General features: G+C 32.5%; 1 protein-coding gene across 1 annotated transcript in view; it reads left to right on the top strand.

Moving 5' to 3' along the window:
- The first annotated feature begins 7,910 nt into the window (after positions 1–7,910).
- The window catches only part of LOC115880981, a 78,931-nt gene continuing 69,016 nt past the window's right edge, over positions 7,911–17,825 (top strand). The window contains exon 1 of the mRNA XM_030898326.1: positions 7,911–8,192. The gene's annotated coding sequence lies outside the window, so the exon portion shown is untranslated. The remainder of the gene's footprint in view (positions 8,193–17,825) is intronic.

Raw genomic sequence — 17,825 nt, 5'->3', positions numbered from 1 at the left:
TTTAAGACAAAAAGTCAATCTTTAACCACCCGGTATAAGATCCGGCGGTAATTCGCAATGCAATATAACTTAAGCAACAAGTATTATCATGCCGTTTAAGAGGATTTGAAAGGAAAAGTAGTTAAAAGTCTTAAAGAGTGACAAGCAAAAATGTAAAATTACTATTTTTGTTGCCTTCAAATAAATTGCCATAAAATAATATTACTTAGGTTTAATTAAGTGCAAAAAAGAAAAAACAGTTCTTTTTACCTTCTTTTCGAACATCCATTATAGAGAAGGCAACAGCTTTTATCAATTTTAATAAAATAAGTAATTAATTGGCGTTATCTGAAAACTGTTTATGTCAGCTTCATACCAGTAGTAAAAATGTGACATTTTTAATAAAAAAGCGCTACACTATGCTTACTTCATTTTGTTATTTATTATGTATCGTTTACAGGGGAATATAAGAAAAGTATTAGCAACAGTTTCATGCAAACATTTTGAAATTACTATTTCTAAGTAATGACCTATCTGGGAACCACTGTGCGCCGGCGTCAGATAGATGACAGATTGTTCAGGCACAGATAGATTTATTATAAAATTGAGTAGTGTCGAGCCACTATCCAATTTTGTTTGACTGAATTTTGTTTGACACTGAATGCAACAAACATTTGCAAAAAATATATCTAAAATACAAAACAAAGATACGTTTAAAAAGGTGTATTTTTTTACCTTTTGTAGAAATATTAAAGATTATTTTAAATGCTTTTTAATAGATACATACCTCTCCTCAATCTTTTACCGTATCTAAAAATTGAAGTCATATGTAATTTAGTCCATCTTTTGAAGCAAACATGACTGTCAATTTTGCTTCTTCACTTCCTCGTAACGGGATATTTAAAATTTCTCATTGAATAAACGGAAAAATTGACACCGTCAGAGCGATCTTAATACCAATATACTTTCTTCGAAGATCGACATTAATCGTGATGGCGGTCAATGTCACTGTCCCACTTACTACAGCAGACGCAAATATGTAAATTAAACAGTCTCTCTCTAACAGTCACTATTTCCGAACAGCGCATTCTCCTAAATATTCGTAATTTTACGTCCTTTTAACAGGCTATTTTGCTAATGCAATTTTCCGTTTCTGTAATAAATGTTCTTGTTACGCGTATACATGTCATCATGGCGTGTTACGCAGTGATAATAATGCAAAAATCAGATATTTGATCGATTTTAATGCGAATACAGGAAATATGTTGAATATTGTCCGTCGTCGGTATTTATTTTGTTTTGTTTTATATTTATTTAAATATTTTCCAATCGAGTTGCACTCCTATTTTATTTTTTTTCAAAATAAATATAATAAATATAGTGTTTCGGAATTATTATATTTTTCATTGTCCGGATTAATTTTGATTGGGCGAATTTATTTGCAAGCACTGAAAATTATTATGTTATATTAATGCACGTGAACGAGTATTTAATAACAAATATGAAATATATTAATTTAGTATGGTATAATAACAGATGGTTATATTTGTTTTAGCAAATAATACTGCCTTGCATTAAAAGTATTAATGATTAGTAATGATATTTTTGAAGCATCAAAATATATATTTCAATATTATTTTAGTCATTTGTAAATATATACAGGGTGGTCCGAACCAGTGGCGGCTCGTGACCCGTGTGACTGGGTAGGCGACAAAATTTTAGTTGCGTCTATCTGCCCCTCCCCCCTAATTTACATAATACCCTAATATAGGTTATCTCTGGGTTAAAAACATTGCTCAAAAATATTTAGGACAAAACTAAGGCAAAAATAACACCATTCAACGTAATGACATAATGATTGACATAATGTATAAGTATAGTTTTTATTAATCTAGTTTATCTACTATTTTTTATCTATTACTATGGAGTCACTATGGAGTACATCATACTACTTAAAAATTGGTAGTATTGAGAGAAAGAATAATTATGTTTTATATATTAAATTCATGAATCGGTCTCTTAATAAAGGAAAATTATTTATTATTATATCAGTAATATCATCAGATTGTTGAAGAGCTGTGAACAGATTTTTTTAGATTGAAAGTACGGCAAGTGGCGTTAAACGTTTATTTTTCATGGAATCTCTACTATAAATTATAATGCATTTCAAACATGAAAAATGTCTCTCAACCCAAGTACTTGTAAATGGTGTAGTAACAAACAAATCAAACAATTTGAAAGCCTCTAGAAATATATTTCCAGGATTATTTTCCTTAAATTATTTTATAATCGAAATTATTATATCTAGGTATTAATAACCTGTAATTCATTCATTAATTTATGTTGGTAAATAACATTTTTTGTTTGTTAAATCACTTAAATGCGTTGGTAGTTGGAAACGTATCAATATAACAACTGCAAACCTTATTTCTAAATGTATAACAATGTTATCTAATATGTCATAAAAATAAAATTCGCAAACATATTTGATTTAGCCGCTTTTATTAACATATCGAATTGAAATAGCACAGAGACTTTTCTGTAATATCTGTTGTATCGTCTTCTTGCACCGAATAAAATAACGCGCTTTTTTTCTTTCGGATTCTTTTATTTCTGTGGCGTGTTCTGAAATACAACGGGTTATATCATTTTTAATAATCTCGGGCGAGCCCGAAAAATGTTTCCAATTTGCTTTAAACGTTTTTTGAATTTTCATAAAAAGTTTCAAATGCTACGTATAATGAATCATATGAAATATCCCCTTAACGAAATGTGAGATATCTCCTTATGAAATATTGGGAATATCCCCTTAACTTCTCAGCCTACCGAGCCTCCACGAATTCATGAGAATGTGGCTGGAGATTTCGCCTAAGCCCCGCCTTAATACGATACAAGTCCGTCTTACGTCGCGTCGCTACGGCACGATGAGTTAGACAGAGACAGAAGACTACCGTACGTCGTGCATCGACTCTGATAGTAGGCGATGTAGAAATCGCCGAGCAAAGGCACTCCAACGGTCAAAATTATTTTGTACACAGCGGCACAGTCAGCGATCAGCGTACGCTAGCGGTAGTGAATATGTTAATATACAAGACCACAAATATTAAAATAATATTGATGACTGACACACTTCCGTGTATTAACAGTATTTTTATGTATTGGTAACATTAATAGTAAATAATGTAATGATGTAATAAATTGTTAAAATTCTGCCAAAATCTTAAGGTAGGCGCCGCCTACCTTGCCTACCCTGACGAGCCGCCACTGGTCCGAACTGTATTCCGGAAACATTGACATTACTTCAGAAATTATTTGGACAAAATCGAAATAAAAATGAAACTTCTACACCCTGTATCTCCGAAACTAATCATTTTAGGACATGCATTTATACAAACTTTTTTACTTATTTTGATCTGCAGAATATACAGCCGAAGTTTCCGGAATACAGTTCGGACCACCCTGTATACGTTTCAAAAAAGATTGGATGGAGAGATTCCTCATGTAATAATAGATTTATTTATTCACAACATAGGTCCTATTCTGCTTTGATTCGTAGCTACAGGGTGTTAAAATCTTAATAATCTTTCGATTTATTATAATTATTTTCTTTCAAATCCTTTTAGCGATTCAAATGAAGTGTTGAGGGTAAAAGTGACCATAAGTGCTGCATATTTTAATGCTAAAAAAAATGTCGATAAATTCATAAGGGTTATGACTAGCGATGGGAACTATCGAATGAATTAGACTATCGAATGGTTACTGAATGAATGATTTCAACTATCAAATGGTTTTATTCGAATAAAATCATTCATTCATTTGTATACTAAAGCATATGTGACAACCTCGCCGTGCGACTAAATGGTTATCGTTGAGCCACAACTATCGAATGCTTTTGATAAATGAAATTTAGTATTTTAGTATTCGTTTGATTTTTGTGTGCGTGAGTGCATTATTAGTTCTTCCAAATTTTTATAACTTCGCCTTATAAATACTGTACTATTTTTGCGTTTATTAAAATATTTAAAATACTAAAATAGTATTTTTTTAATTGACGATTGTATGCGTCTGCAGGTGGTCAAAATTTTTCCGAAAATTTGTGTGATTTTCCGTAGCCCGATCTTTCAATTATTTTATTTTATATGGTATATGGTCTATTTTTTAATGGGAAATTTTGAGAAGTAGCAATTTTTAAGAGAGATGAGATGAACTTATGAAATGATGAAAAATACATATTTGTATTTTAGATGTTTTAATAATATGAATTAGTTGAACTTAATAATCATATTTAAGTAATGTGGTTAAGTAAATGATTATCGAACTCAAACTATGGGATGAGAAAATCAAATTGAAAGTTTTACACGTACCAATTTAAAAAAAAGTTAACGGTGTTTGTATTTTGTTTATGCTAATTCTCTTACATGTAGTTTTTTGCGAAGAAATATTTCATTTATTTTTTAAAGTAAATGACAGTAAAAGTAAATATTATTTTTAAATAGTAATATATACCTAATATGAATAATTTTGATTTCTAATTTTTTATTTATATTTTCCTTCCATTACACTGCATGCTTAGAAAATTAATAAATGTTTGTATTTCATGATTTTAAAGTGTGTTGTTAATATAACAAATTAATTCTGTAATTATTTAATAAACCAACGTTGCCACACACAAAAATTTAAAGACTATATTATTTTTAAATAGGATCTAATATAAATAATTTTGACATCTAATTTGTTGTTTATATTTTGCTACTACGTAAAAAAATGTTTATATTAAATTATTTTAAATTTTGTTGTTAATAGGTATAGCAAGTTATTACTGTTATTATTATTTTTTATTAAACCAGTCTTTGCTTAAAAACATTAAAAATAATTTTCCTACATCCAAAATAACAAGTATTATTGCAGTGCAACAACAGAATATTAATAAAAAAAATGCAAAATATATAGATATACTATCCCTAACTAACTAAAGCCAAACAATAATATTCTTTGCTAATATCAACTAATACCAATATATGTCAACAGCGCCCTTCATAATGTATTTTCTGTGTAAATACTAGCACCTCAATAAAAAAATAACGTGTCCTTATCTCTATATATGACTCCGCAAAAAATCAAAGATGCCGGCTTCTTTCATAGCATTGCCACCGACCGCTGTCGGGTTTCTCGGAAAGAAACCTACGTCGCCGGGCGACAACTAAAATCCAGTTAATATTTTATTATAATCGATTCTGACGAATAAATGAATTTCATAAATGAATGAATTTTATAAATTAATGGTTTTTGCTGCCGAATTACTAGAACACAATATTTCAAAGCAGATGACGCATCTATTCGATAATTTTTATTTGAATAGTTTTCAACGAATGTTTTCTTACTAGCTATCGAATTATTCGAATGAATTGCAACTATCGAATGTTTCGATAGTATTCATTCGATAGTTCCCACTACTAGTTATGACTGGAATCTTTTTCAAAAAAAATGTGCGTCACTGATTCTTTTCTTTTGATATCAAAAATAAGATAAACTCTTTAATGCCAATTAAAAGTTATCTCTTGATATTTTGTAGAATTTGGCTTCCTTGATGAGATAAACGAAATTTTATTAATCATAATTAACAAAATTAAAATAAAAATAAAATTAATAAATTATACATTTTACCTAATTTATTATTAAATGTTATTACTATTAATCTAACCTACAGCAATTTGAAATAAAAAAAAAATAGTGGGAGGTATTTAAGATAAAAAATAAAGGTTTTAACATAACTTTAAAACTATGCATTTCCATACCCATGTTTATAGGAACTTTTTTTCATATTTGTCGATGAAAAATTAATGAGTACTTATTTAAAACTTTCGCAAGTGAATGACATTAAAATTTTTTAAAGGTTGCTATTAAGACTTGGATCAAGGAAAATTATTAACAAAATTGCATCTCTTGTCAATCAATTTCATCAATTAGGCCGAAATAGACAAAATATCAAGAGACAACTTATAATCGGCATTAAACTGCTTACACTATTTCGCTAACAAGAGAAAAAAGTCAGTGGTGTACATGCTTTTAAAAAGTGAAAAACACTTTTTTGACTTTAAAATATGTCGCATTTATTATTAGTAACTTTTACCCTCAAAATTTAATTCAAAACGCTAAAAGTAGTTGGAAGAATATTATAATAAACCAAAAAAATATTTAGACTTCAACACCCTGTAGTTACGAAACAAAGCAGAATCGGACTTATGTTGATATATGAAATAAACCTTACATGAGAAACTTCCCCACGAGAGATGGCACATGTTTTTTGAAACACCCTGTATAATTCTTGGTTATAAAAATAAATATTTAAAATAGACCAGCAATTTTTGATACCCCTGTATACATTTAATGAAGCAATAAATTTTTTTAGTAAAAATTATTTCTCTGGCATCAAAATCAGCACAAGAATTAATTAACTCTGAAAAGTAATCTACAACCGAAGTAATCTACAAGTTGAGAAACTTTTTTATTATAGCATGCTTATTTAAATATCTTTAAATATCTCAGAAACTAAAGCATTTAAGCATATTAAACCCTTATAATAAATGCCTTATTTTATACCCAAGAATCCAAAAATTTAATAAAATACCGACGATCGCCATAAAAAATTGTTTCTACATCTTTCCGTTTTCGTATAATCAACCGAGGCGAATTGGAACCAAAAAGTTGAAATTCGTATACATAGCGTGGGAGTAACCCAAGATTTTGAAATAAAAAGGGGGTAAGGCAAGGGTGTATTCTGTCTCCAGTGTTGTTCAATTTATATGTGGAAAGAGCATTCACTGAGTCAATCTCCGATAGTCCCATTGCATTGGTTTGAAAATAAATAGCATTTCAATTAATAATATCCGATATGAGGATGACAGAGTGATATTGGCAGACAATGCAAATGATCTCCCAATCCTTCTAAATAAGGTTAACAATGAAAGCCAAAGACTGGGTTTAAACATAAATACTACAAAAATTAAATTTATGGCTGGTAGCAGAAACAATATTACGAACACCAGAATTTACTTAAATTGAGAGGTCATCAAGCAGGTCACACAATTTAAATATTTCGGATACATAGTTAATAAAACGTGGGATCCAGATCAGGAGATCAAATGCAGGATCGAACAAGCAAGATCTACTTTTGCGAGACTGCGAATATTTCTCACAGATAGGAACTTGAACTTCGGCCTTAGATACATAATGGTGAAGTGCTATATCTAGTCCGTTTTGTTATATGGTGTGGAAGCATGGACACCGAAGGTAGCAACTATAAACCGAATTGAAGCCTTCGAAATGTGGACCCTACGACAAATGCTAAGAGTGCCCTGGGTCGACCGTGTGAGGAATGAAGACATTCTCAGAAGAGCTAGGGTCTAGAAGAACGTGAACTCTTCGTAATCATCAAGAAGAGGAAAATAGCCTATTTGGGACACATACTACGTGGAGAACGCTATCACTTTCAGCGTCTGATTCTCCAGGGTAGAGGGGGGCAAAAGGGAAATAGGCCGAAGGAAGCTATCCTGGCTGAGAAATATTCGTCATTGGACAGGCATACAGGACTTTCAAGCACTCCAAGTCGCTGCAGTTAATAGAACCATCTGATGAGGAAGAAAAAGATGACCACCTACGTAGGAATCTACACGACACCTTAAGAAGAAGAACCGAGGCGAATAAGGTGCGCCACCCTGTATAGGGGACAAAAATTACAATGTACCTAAATTTCAATCTCATGCTCTTCTGAAATCGTATTATGCTTTAACGTACATCTCTACTTATTTAAAACCGCTATAACTTTTCCTCAAGTGAGAATAATAACTGAAGGCCATCATCATCATCGCCACCTGAACGCGAATTATTTATAATATTTGTCAAACAGCCAACGCGTCGCTTGTATCAACCGTCATCAGGAGGATCGTCGTCTTTCGCCCATCGGCTTCGGCCAAAGTCACGGACGGTTAACCCAATGACCTGGATTGTGCCCGCCGTATACGAACGAACGTACCGAAATTGCAGTACGATCGACTTGTTCAGCGATCAGACGACGCGAAGACAAGCGATTGTGTTTTAAGAAAAACAGTACTATAGTGGTTCAGTCGGTGATTTCGGTGTTTTTGGACTATTTTGTTAACGAAACCGGTGATGTGAGAGATGATTAGGTGATAATGCCGAACAGATAATAGAAGGTATGTTGTTCATTTATCACAGGCTGTATTTGTGGGTCATTGCAGATATAACCGGGTTCCTGAAGATTAGAAATATATCTTAACGAGTTATTATTCTCAATCCTGTAAATTCAGCGTTCTTCACAGCAAGAAAAATAATGGAATTAAAATCTTATTTATTTAACCTGCTTATGTAAATTGAGATTGAAATGTATATTTATATTTTGGTCGGACCTTTTGGGATACCTATTTGGGGGTATAAAAATGGGGTACCCATGGATACCAACTTTTCAGGCTATTTTGTCGAGGCTAGATGTATGAAAATTTTGTGTTTGTGAATAAAACTCAGTCCTTACTAATGACTTTTAATGAAAAGAAATCCATATAGCAAATGGTACCCTCGGAATTTTTTTACTTTATTCGATAGAAAATGACACTTTGAATCGAATAATATATCATATGTCAACTTTTGACATATTCTCTCAAAAACAAATTGTATTTTAAATTTCAATCTAGAGTGCCATCCATGGCTGTGTTAAAAACACTACTTTTTAATCAAGGAGCCTTGGAAAAATAGATTTGATCTTCTAATGTTTTTAGTGGCTAATCCTTGCGGGTTAAAAGATGCCCAAATTGTATTTTTAATCATACCTGATTTTTTTCAAATGGAACGAGGGTGGCTCATTAGCATATTTGGAAAAAGCATTTTTTTACGAATAATTTGATACCACACACTTGGTATTTCGAGTCAAATTGTCGCATGTTACAATTTCAAATAAACCTATGCGAAAATGTCAAAAGTGACATATTATATGTTATATTATTATATACTATTCAGAGTGTCGTTTTCTAGTAAAGTAAAATACTATTTCGAATAAAGTAAAAAAATACCAAGGATGGCATTTAAAAATCGTTATTTTATCTGAAAAAAATAAAAAAGTTATAGGGATGACCCCCTTTTAAGACGCACCCGGTATATTCGGATTTATTTTGCTCTTGGTGGTTAATTTTCGCTTATAACGATGAACATTTCTAAACTGGAACAGAATGTGGAAGTGCGAACATAGAAAAGCCAAACAAAATTTACATACCTAGGTATGTAGAAAGTTTCTCAATTTGTAGTAATAATGTACGAAAAATGGCAAGTAATTTGAATAAGTATAAAATCTAAAAATAGTATATTGTTTTATTAGGGGCAAAAATGATACTTTTGTGGCGAAGCTGTACGTTTGGCAATACAGGTGAGGCACAAAAAGTCATTTATAATCAGAATATAACATGCTATTTTGTTTTCAAACGTGACAAATAATTTTTTAAACAATTTCAAACGTTGCAAATATAAAAAAATAAAAACTAACACCTTGTAAATAAATATATACTATATATCGAGAAACTATGGTTACACACTATGAATTTGATACTTCATGTCAGTTTAATAATATACCGTATGATCGAAAAAAAAAACGGCGACCAGTTGGCTTAGAAATGACGATCTATGACATTTCCCATATAATTTTACATATAAAATGACAGCGATCTTCATTTCATAGCCATCGCTGACGCCGTTTTTATTCGATAAAACTGCATTTACGTAATTTTGGGCTTAGGCTTAAAAGTGCTTTTCTTTTATGTTTAGGCGGTAAAATGGCTTTTTTATATTGTTGATCACCTCGCAAAAATTAACAACAAAAATTAATAATTGTAACGTTTAAAAAAAACCTAACCTAACAACTAAACGAAAAAAACCATAAAAGTTCTATAACATCATAACATTTTATCAAAATAAAACAGTTTAACCTATAAGAAATCGTTAAAAAATATTTCAGGTTTTAATGGATATTGAGATGTCCTCTTTGCAGTAATTTTTTGGCATTTAGGTATTTATGTGCACGTATAACACTTAGTTAACATTACTTTTACCGGTGAAAGCCATAAACTTTGGCAATTAGACTGCACTTTTTATCTTCACACAATCTAAATCCTGCTACAATGAGGCAGAAAGTAAGAAAATATCAATAAAAAGAAGTTTTGCGAGTTTGCGAACGTTTACGACCGAATTGAACTTTCTACGCTGTTTTTACATAGTATAATTGTTAAACGGTGAGTCAACCATAGTACGTAATGATAAAAATAGTTACTTTAGTTCTACTAATTATTAAAATCACTATTTCTAAGAATTAAGACAAATTTTTAATTCAACTTGAGGAAATAAAACTGCTGCATTCAGATATAATTATTCATATCAAATAAATTTTTAGTCGCGTGACTAAGCTTGACCGGCACAGCGTTGCCCACTTTTACATGTTTTCTTTAATCAAAATATTCTAGGAAACAAAAATAAATTAATTATAAACATATAAACAGTAGTTATTATTTACATCAACAAAACTCGCCTCCTTAACAGCACTTAAAGAACATGAAGGACCATTACTACAACTTTCCCGTTCAAAATATTCTAATAAGGTTGCGATGAGTTTTTTATAGCTTTTAAGCTAAAAAAATAATGTTCGATTTCAAAGTCTGCTAGTAAACATTTTGAAGCTTAAATTATCATGATACCATTCATTTAATCCCAAAAACTAGAGTGTCAAAATAAATGATAATGCCACGAAATAGATAAATAAATGTGGTAACCTGACATTTTTTGCAGCAGAGCTACCGCCTGAATTCCGAGCGGAAAATTGAAATTCCAGTTAGTCAGCCCGGCGCCGAATATGTCCATGGTAGGCAACAATGAATATAAAATCGCGCCCTCGATTACGTAACTAAAAGTTTATTTGGTATCGCTTATACAGGGTGAGTTTTCTACGATATTCTCTATGGGTATCTCGGAAACTACTGGAGATAGAGAGTCGGTTATATGGGGAAAGAATTGCAGCTTTGTGGGGTCATAAATATGCGTCTTTCAAATTTTTGAAAAAGTTCATAGCTTACTAGATATTAAAAAAAAAACGAATTTCGGCTATTTTAAAAATTGTCCCTAATCCAATTATAAGCTATTTTAGACAAAAAAAGTTTTCAGACAAAAGTTGCAGATAATCACATCCTTAATGCGAGCTTGTGTCCTCCGTTTTTTTCTAAAGCCTGTCATTTTGGACATATGATACAAACATATATTTTTTATATAGAAACCATAGCTGGCCATGACTTCATAAAAAACGCCATTTTTTAAGGTTTTTAGCAATATAAGCTATAATATGTTTTTTTCGAAAAATTACTGAGTTATATATATAACCAATTCTTGTTATAACCAATTCTTATTATTTTTAAATATATCCTATTATTTTTAAACATAGATGGTGAACGCTTATTAACAACATGCGCAGAGTATAATCTTTGCATCACCAATACGCGGTTCATGTTGAAGGACAAGTTTAAAGGTACCTGGAAACATCCTAGATCAGGCCACTGGCATCAATTGGACCACATAATCCGATTCGAAGGACGCATCTAAAAGATGTTAGGCTCACAAAAGCCAGAATAGATGCCGAATGCGGCACTGACCACCGACTTTTAATTTCAAAAATGAAAATCCAGTTAAAACCCAAACACCCACACTGTAAAAAGCAAAACAACATGACTAGATTGAACGTACGGGGTCTAGAGAACAACAATACCGCCGACGCCTTCCGGGAAGCCATCAAAGAATCACTTCCACCGATAACTTCAATCTCAATATTGGAAGCTGAACAAGGCTGGACACAATTAAGGGATGCGATTCATAAAACCAGCGAAGCAGTACTGGGAAAGTCGAAGAAAAAGAAACAACCAGACTGGTTTAACGAAAATCAGCCGCATATACAGGCTTTGTTGGAACAAAAGCATAGAGCACATCAAGTAGTCACTGCAAATCCACATAATCCAAGACTGGTAGACAACTTTAAAGCAGCCAACAACACGCTTCGAAGAGAACTAAGAAGGTGAGCTGCCCAATCCTGGCACAAAATTGCAAACTTCTAAAAGAGGAATAACAAATCAGAAATCGCAGGAACATTACAGCCATATCCTTAACCAAGAAAACAACCACAATATGGAAGCACTAAATACAATACCTCAGTATAACAGCCTCGATGAATTAGACATCCCAATAACAGAACAGGAAATAAAGACCTCTATAAAACAGCTTAACCATAACAAATGAGCTGGCTGTGACGCGATTCCGGCGGAAATCTATAAATGTGCAAGTAAAGAACTTATTGGTCATCTTAAGGCTCTCTTCGATGTCGTATGGGAAAGAGGAGAGGTACCTCAGGATTTCCGCAACGCGAATATAGTGAATATATTTAAGAACAAAGGATGTGCATCAGATTGCGGAAATTACCGGGGAATTTCGCTATTGGCTATCGGCGGAAAAATTCTTGCAAAAATAATGTCAAACCGCTGCACCCATATATAGAAAAAATCCTTCCAGAATCGCAAACGGGTTTTCGTAACAACCGCGGCACCGTCGATTCCATATTTTCCATCCGTCAACTACAGGAAAAAGTAAAAGAGCAGCAGTCTAAACTTTATGTTGCATTCATCGACCTAACAAAAGTCTTCGATTCTGTGAACAGAGATGCGCTTTTGGCAATTATGAAAAAGTTCGGAGTACCCAACAAATTTCTTAGTGTGTAAATGCCCCCATAACAACAACAAGTCAAGAGAGTCACATCATGAATCGCTGAGCGACCCATTCCTAACAAATACAGGAGTTAGGCAGGGATGTGTCTTAGCGCCTCTCCTATTCAACATATTCATGGCAGCGCTCTCCATTATAGTGGACAGCAAACTGCAGGAGAGAGGATTGGGCATTAGATACCGATATGACGGCGGTCTGTTCAACATAAAAAGACTCAGGGCAAAAACACGTACAAAATTTATCACAGAACTTCAATACGCTGACGACTGCGCTCTAGTTGCAAACACGGTACAGCAATTACAAGAAATGTTGAACACATACAATGCATACAAGGATTTGGGCCTTAAGCTAAACATCGACAAAACTAAAATCATGTGCACTCCCCCGGAAGATCACAACAATGCTATAAAAATCGGAGAAGAACTATTGGAATATGTGGCTGAATTCAATTACCTTGGCAGTTTGATTTCGGAAAAGGCCAATATTGACTCTGAAATTCAGCACAGGATTAGTAGCGCCTCAAGAGCATTCTGGAAATTAAGACAGAGTTTTCTACAATCACGACTTGAGTACAAAAACAAAACTTGCAGTGTACCGAGCAATTATAATCCCCACCATGTTATATGGGAGCGAAACCTGGGTGCCGTACCGCCGACACATAAACGCATTAAACAAGTTGCAACAGAGACACCTTAGACAACTCTTAAGAGTCCGGTGGTTCCATCATGTCTCAAACATATCGGTCCTTGAAAAAGCTAACTGCGAGAGTATTAGTTTTTATTATTATTTAAACCCGCTTAAGATGGGCTGGTCACGTATGCAGAATGCAAGAAAACCGGATACCAAAATCTCTGCTTTACGGTGAGCTTGTAGACGGTAAGAGGAGGCCGTGCGGACAACAAAAAGGTACAAGGACATTTTCCTCGAAAACTTAAAGGGAATTAACATGCAGAATGAGTGGGAAAAAGCAGCTCATAATAGAACTCAATGGAGAAGAGTTGTAAACTCAGTTAACAGCGGCAACCAAAAAGTAAAGAGGCAACAAAGCAATGAGATTTTTGAATGTCCGGAGTGCGGTAGGCAGATAACATCACGTATCCGGCTTTTCAGTCATAGAAAAGCTCATGAAAGAAAACGCCTTGCGTGACCATTTTCTTTATGTGTGTTGAATACTCGTCAGCGAGTAACGGCTGTATGTATGTATGTATTTTTAAACAACTTCACTTAGTTAGCCATGGAAACAAGTTCAATCACCGTTGCTCTTAGAAATGTGAAGCTGTCAAATCCAAACTTTGTAAATTAAAATAAACAAAAATTGCAAATATGAATTTTTCAAATGAAGAAAAACGTGTTAACATACGCGCATCTATAGAGTGGTTCCTACATGACTTTCATTATAACCCCCCCCCCCCATGCAAACTCAGGGATAGGAAGAAGTGGACCAATTGCATGGGCCTCCTCGATTACCTGACATATCCATTTTAGATTTTTTTTATGCGGTATGGTTAACAATAAGGTTTACAAAAAAAACTTATGATCTAAGAGAGGCACTCGAAGTGGCGGTACGAGAGAAGTTTAATTAAGTCGACCTGTGAAAGTAGGTAGTAATTAAGTTTTAAAAAGATGCAACTCAAAACAATACGAATAATTTGAACATTTTCTAAAAAATTGTATGTAGTGGTATTAGTTTTAGTTTGTGTAATGTAAATTGTAAAGAACCGTTTAATAATATATTCTGACTTTCTATAATTATTTATAAATCATGTGAATTTAGTCAAGAAAGATAAAAATTGATGGCTATAACTAAATTTAACTTTTCTAACATGTCTTGAAACCCGTTCTCTCAAAAACGTAACATTCACCGGTCAACGTATCCTCGAAAATGTATGGTTAAGAAAAGTTGAACCAATAATACTGCACGCTTTTCTTCATTTGAAAAATTCATATTTACAATTTTTGTTTATTTTAACTTACAAAGTTTGGATGTGACAGCTTTACATTTCTGAGAGTAAAGACAATTAAACTTGTTTTCATCGCTAACTACTGAAATTGTTTAAAAATAAGAATTGGCTATAACTCTATAACTTTTCGAAGAAAGCATATTATAGCTTATATCGCTGAAAAGCTTAAAAAATGGCGCATTTTATGAAATCATGGCTAACTATGGTTTCCATTAAAAAAAACATATGTTTGTGTCATATGTCAAAAATGACAGGCTTTAGAAAGAAGCGGAGGACACAATCTCATTAAGGATGTGATTATCTACAACTTTTATTTGAAAACTTTTTGTCTAAAATAGCTTATAATTGAATTAGGGACAATTTTTAAAATAGCCGAAATTTTTTTTTTCGAGATATCTAGTAAGCCATGAACTTTTTCAAAAATCTGAAAGGCGCATATTTATGACCCCACGAAACTGTTCTTTTCCCATTTAACCGACTTTCTATCTCCAGCGTTTACGGGATACCCATAGAGAACATCGTAGGACACTCCCTGTATATATATAGCTACATAATCATGGTATTATGTTTTTAACTTAAAATTAAAAAAATAAAATTTTCATTTTTTCAAGATAACCTCCATAAACCTGCTCCTGCAATCGAAATATACCACCCCTAAATTCACTAGACATAGAAGTTCATTGCATAGAGTGATTTTTAAATAAATGCACGTGTTTTCTTATTTAAGACTAACATTGTATGATTTCTATATCTAGAGAATTTTTTTTAGAATTTAGAATGAGTGGGAGGGGGTCAATCACTGCGACCTTACAGATCTATTGTGTCCCCCTTTCTTGAGTTATAACTGATCATACAGTCCCAGGACTTTGACAAAACCCAGTATCTTGGAGGGTTTTATAGAGAGTAGTTCTCAGTCTCCAATATCAGTCGTACCAAAGTTCATGGCACGAATGTTTGTCGTCTCGGCGCACTCAGTCATGAGGTGTACTGGTGTTTCCCCATTTTCCCAACAGAATCTGCATTCGCCGTTTCTTCTTAGCTTCAATCTACTGAGGTGTTCATTGAGGAGACAGTGTCCTGTTAAAAAGTCCGTGACGATCCGAAGATTGTTCTTACTTAAATCCAGGAAGATATTTGATTTTCCTTGGTCGTTCCCTACTCAGAAACTTCTTCGAGTGTCTTAGATATGTGTCTTCTATATCTAGTTAAAACTTAAAAAAAGTCGTATGAAAATTATATTATAATAAAATTTTAATATAAAACGCTTATAACAAGCACTTGCTGTTTCTTGATTAAAACTATTCCCGCTAAACTATTGTTGGAGTATCTAAAATGCTAGAAATTTTGTTCAATATGTGAAAACTTTGAACCACTTTAAACTTTTATAGCGAGAAAGCAAAGATGTTATGCAAATATTATTCAGCTGGAATAAGAAAGTTAAATGCAACAGCTAGAACAATATGCAACGGCAATTTTTGGTGAGAAGTTATGTATGCTAATACATAAATGGAAATAAGTATATATTTTTATGTTTCTAATTGGCCAGATGTAATTTGAGAGATGTAATATGGTTTTTATTGCTGAAGAATGTTGGTATATTAAATTTTAATGATGTTTGCTTATGATGATATTTAAAGCAAAAGCACTTTTTGATAGGTTAGATTTTTGTCGAAAACCGATGATAGATTTTTTTTGGAAATTCAGATTTTTACATAAAGGTACCTGTCTAAATTATTTTCAGCGTTACAGTGTTGCCGCTTCATACTAAAAGTGGTACAGTTTTTGCTACTTTAAATGGAATACCCGGTATATACGGTACTCATTACGGTCTCAATTACACTTTCTACTTTTTAGTTTAGAATCATTCATAATTTTAAAAAAACACAATTAAAATTAATAGAATATCCACTACTTTATTCCACTAATTGCGAGGTTCCGAATGAGGCTTTTACGTGCTAAATTTAAAAAATTGTCATTGTAAAGAAATTCTTGAAATAAGGCTATAATAATAGAATTATTAATTTATAATTAGATCTAGGTAAGAAACCGGAATATAATATATTATTCAAGACCAATTTTATTAGTCTTTTGATTTTCTGCATGATATACATGAGTTGAATTTAAAATAAAAAGGTTCGAGCAATTTTATAACAAACGGAAATAACTATTTTTTTTGCTCTTCCTGTATAATATTCAATTTAGACAGATTGAATATATCGACTTTTGTTAACTTATAACCCAAATTTTAACTTTTAAAATGATAAATTTAAGATTTTACCAATACTTTTTTAAGATCATCTTTATAAGAACTCTATTTTTCTATGCTACGTTTTCTTTATCTGACGTAAACAAAAACAAGCCCAAAATTCATGGTACCTGCACTTTACAAAAAGGTTGCAAATAACACGCAATACATTATCATCGTCTAAAACAGTATTAGACAGCATCAGAGAAGGACGTGGTACGCGCTTATTAAATTAAAATCATTAAAGTTTCTCAGATTTAGTGAAGGTTTTGTGGTGGTTCTGAGTTCCATTGCCGTGCCGAATAAGAAGTTTAATTAAGGTGAGTTTATTTTTATCTCACTGAGCAACTGGTTGGTTACTGTTTATTGTTTTTATTGTGATATATTATATTTCTGAATCTCAGATAAATTTTAAGATATTTGATTGAATATAAAGAAAAGGTGATTTGCAGATGAAGATATTGAAGTATTTCATTATACTGATTTATTTATATTTGTCTATGTGACTTTATTTAAACTTATGTGTAACTTATGTGTCTTTAACAGAAGACAAGAATATATTTGTGTATCGATATTATCAAATTGATCTTGATTGAATTGTGTTTAGCTTTATTACTTTCTGCAGTTAGCCTTTGTGGCGCATATGCCTGTTTGGCGCATTTAGAATATGTGGCGCAGTTACCCTGTGTAGCGTGTATTAGTCTTGAGAAGTAGTTTGGTTATGTTAGGTTCCGTAGTCCTGTAGCGTAGTTTGCCTTGAAGAGTAGTTATCTCCGTAGCGTAGTTTGTCCTATTACCTTGAGCATTATATTTAGCCTGTGTGGCGT

This window comes from Sitophilus oryzae, unplaced genomic scaffold (genome assembly GCF_002938485.1).
Source record: "Sitophilus oryzae breed Bouriz unplaced genomic scaffold, Soryzae_2.0 scaffold_168_pilon_pilon, whole genome shotgun sequence".
Lineage (NCBI taxonomy): Eukaryota > Metazoa > Arthropoda > Insecta > Coleoptera > Curculionidae > Sitophilus > Sitophilus oryzae.
This window is presented reverse-complemented; position numbering and strand designations above follow the sequence as displayed.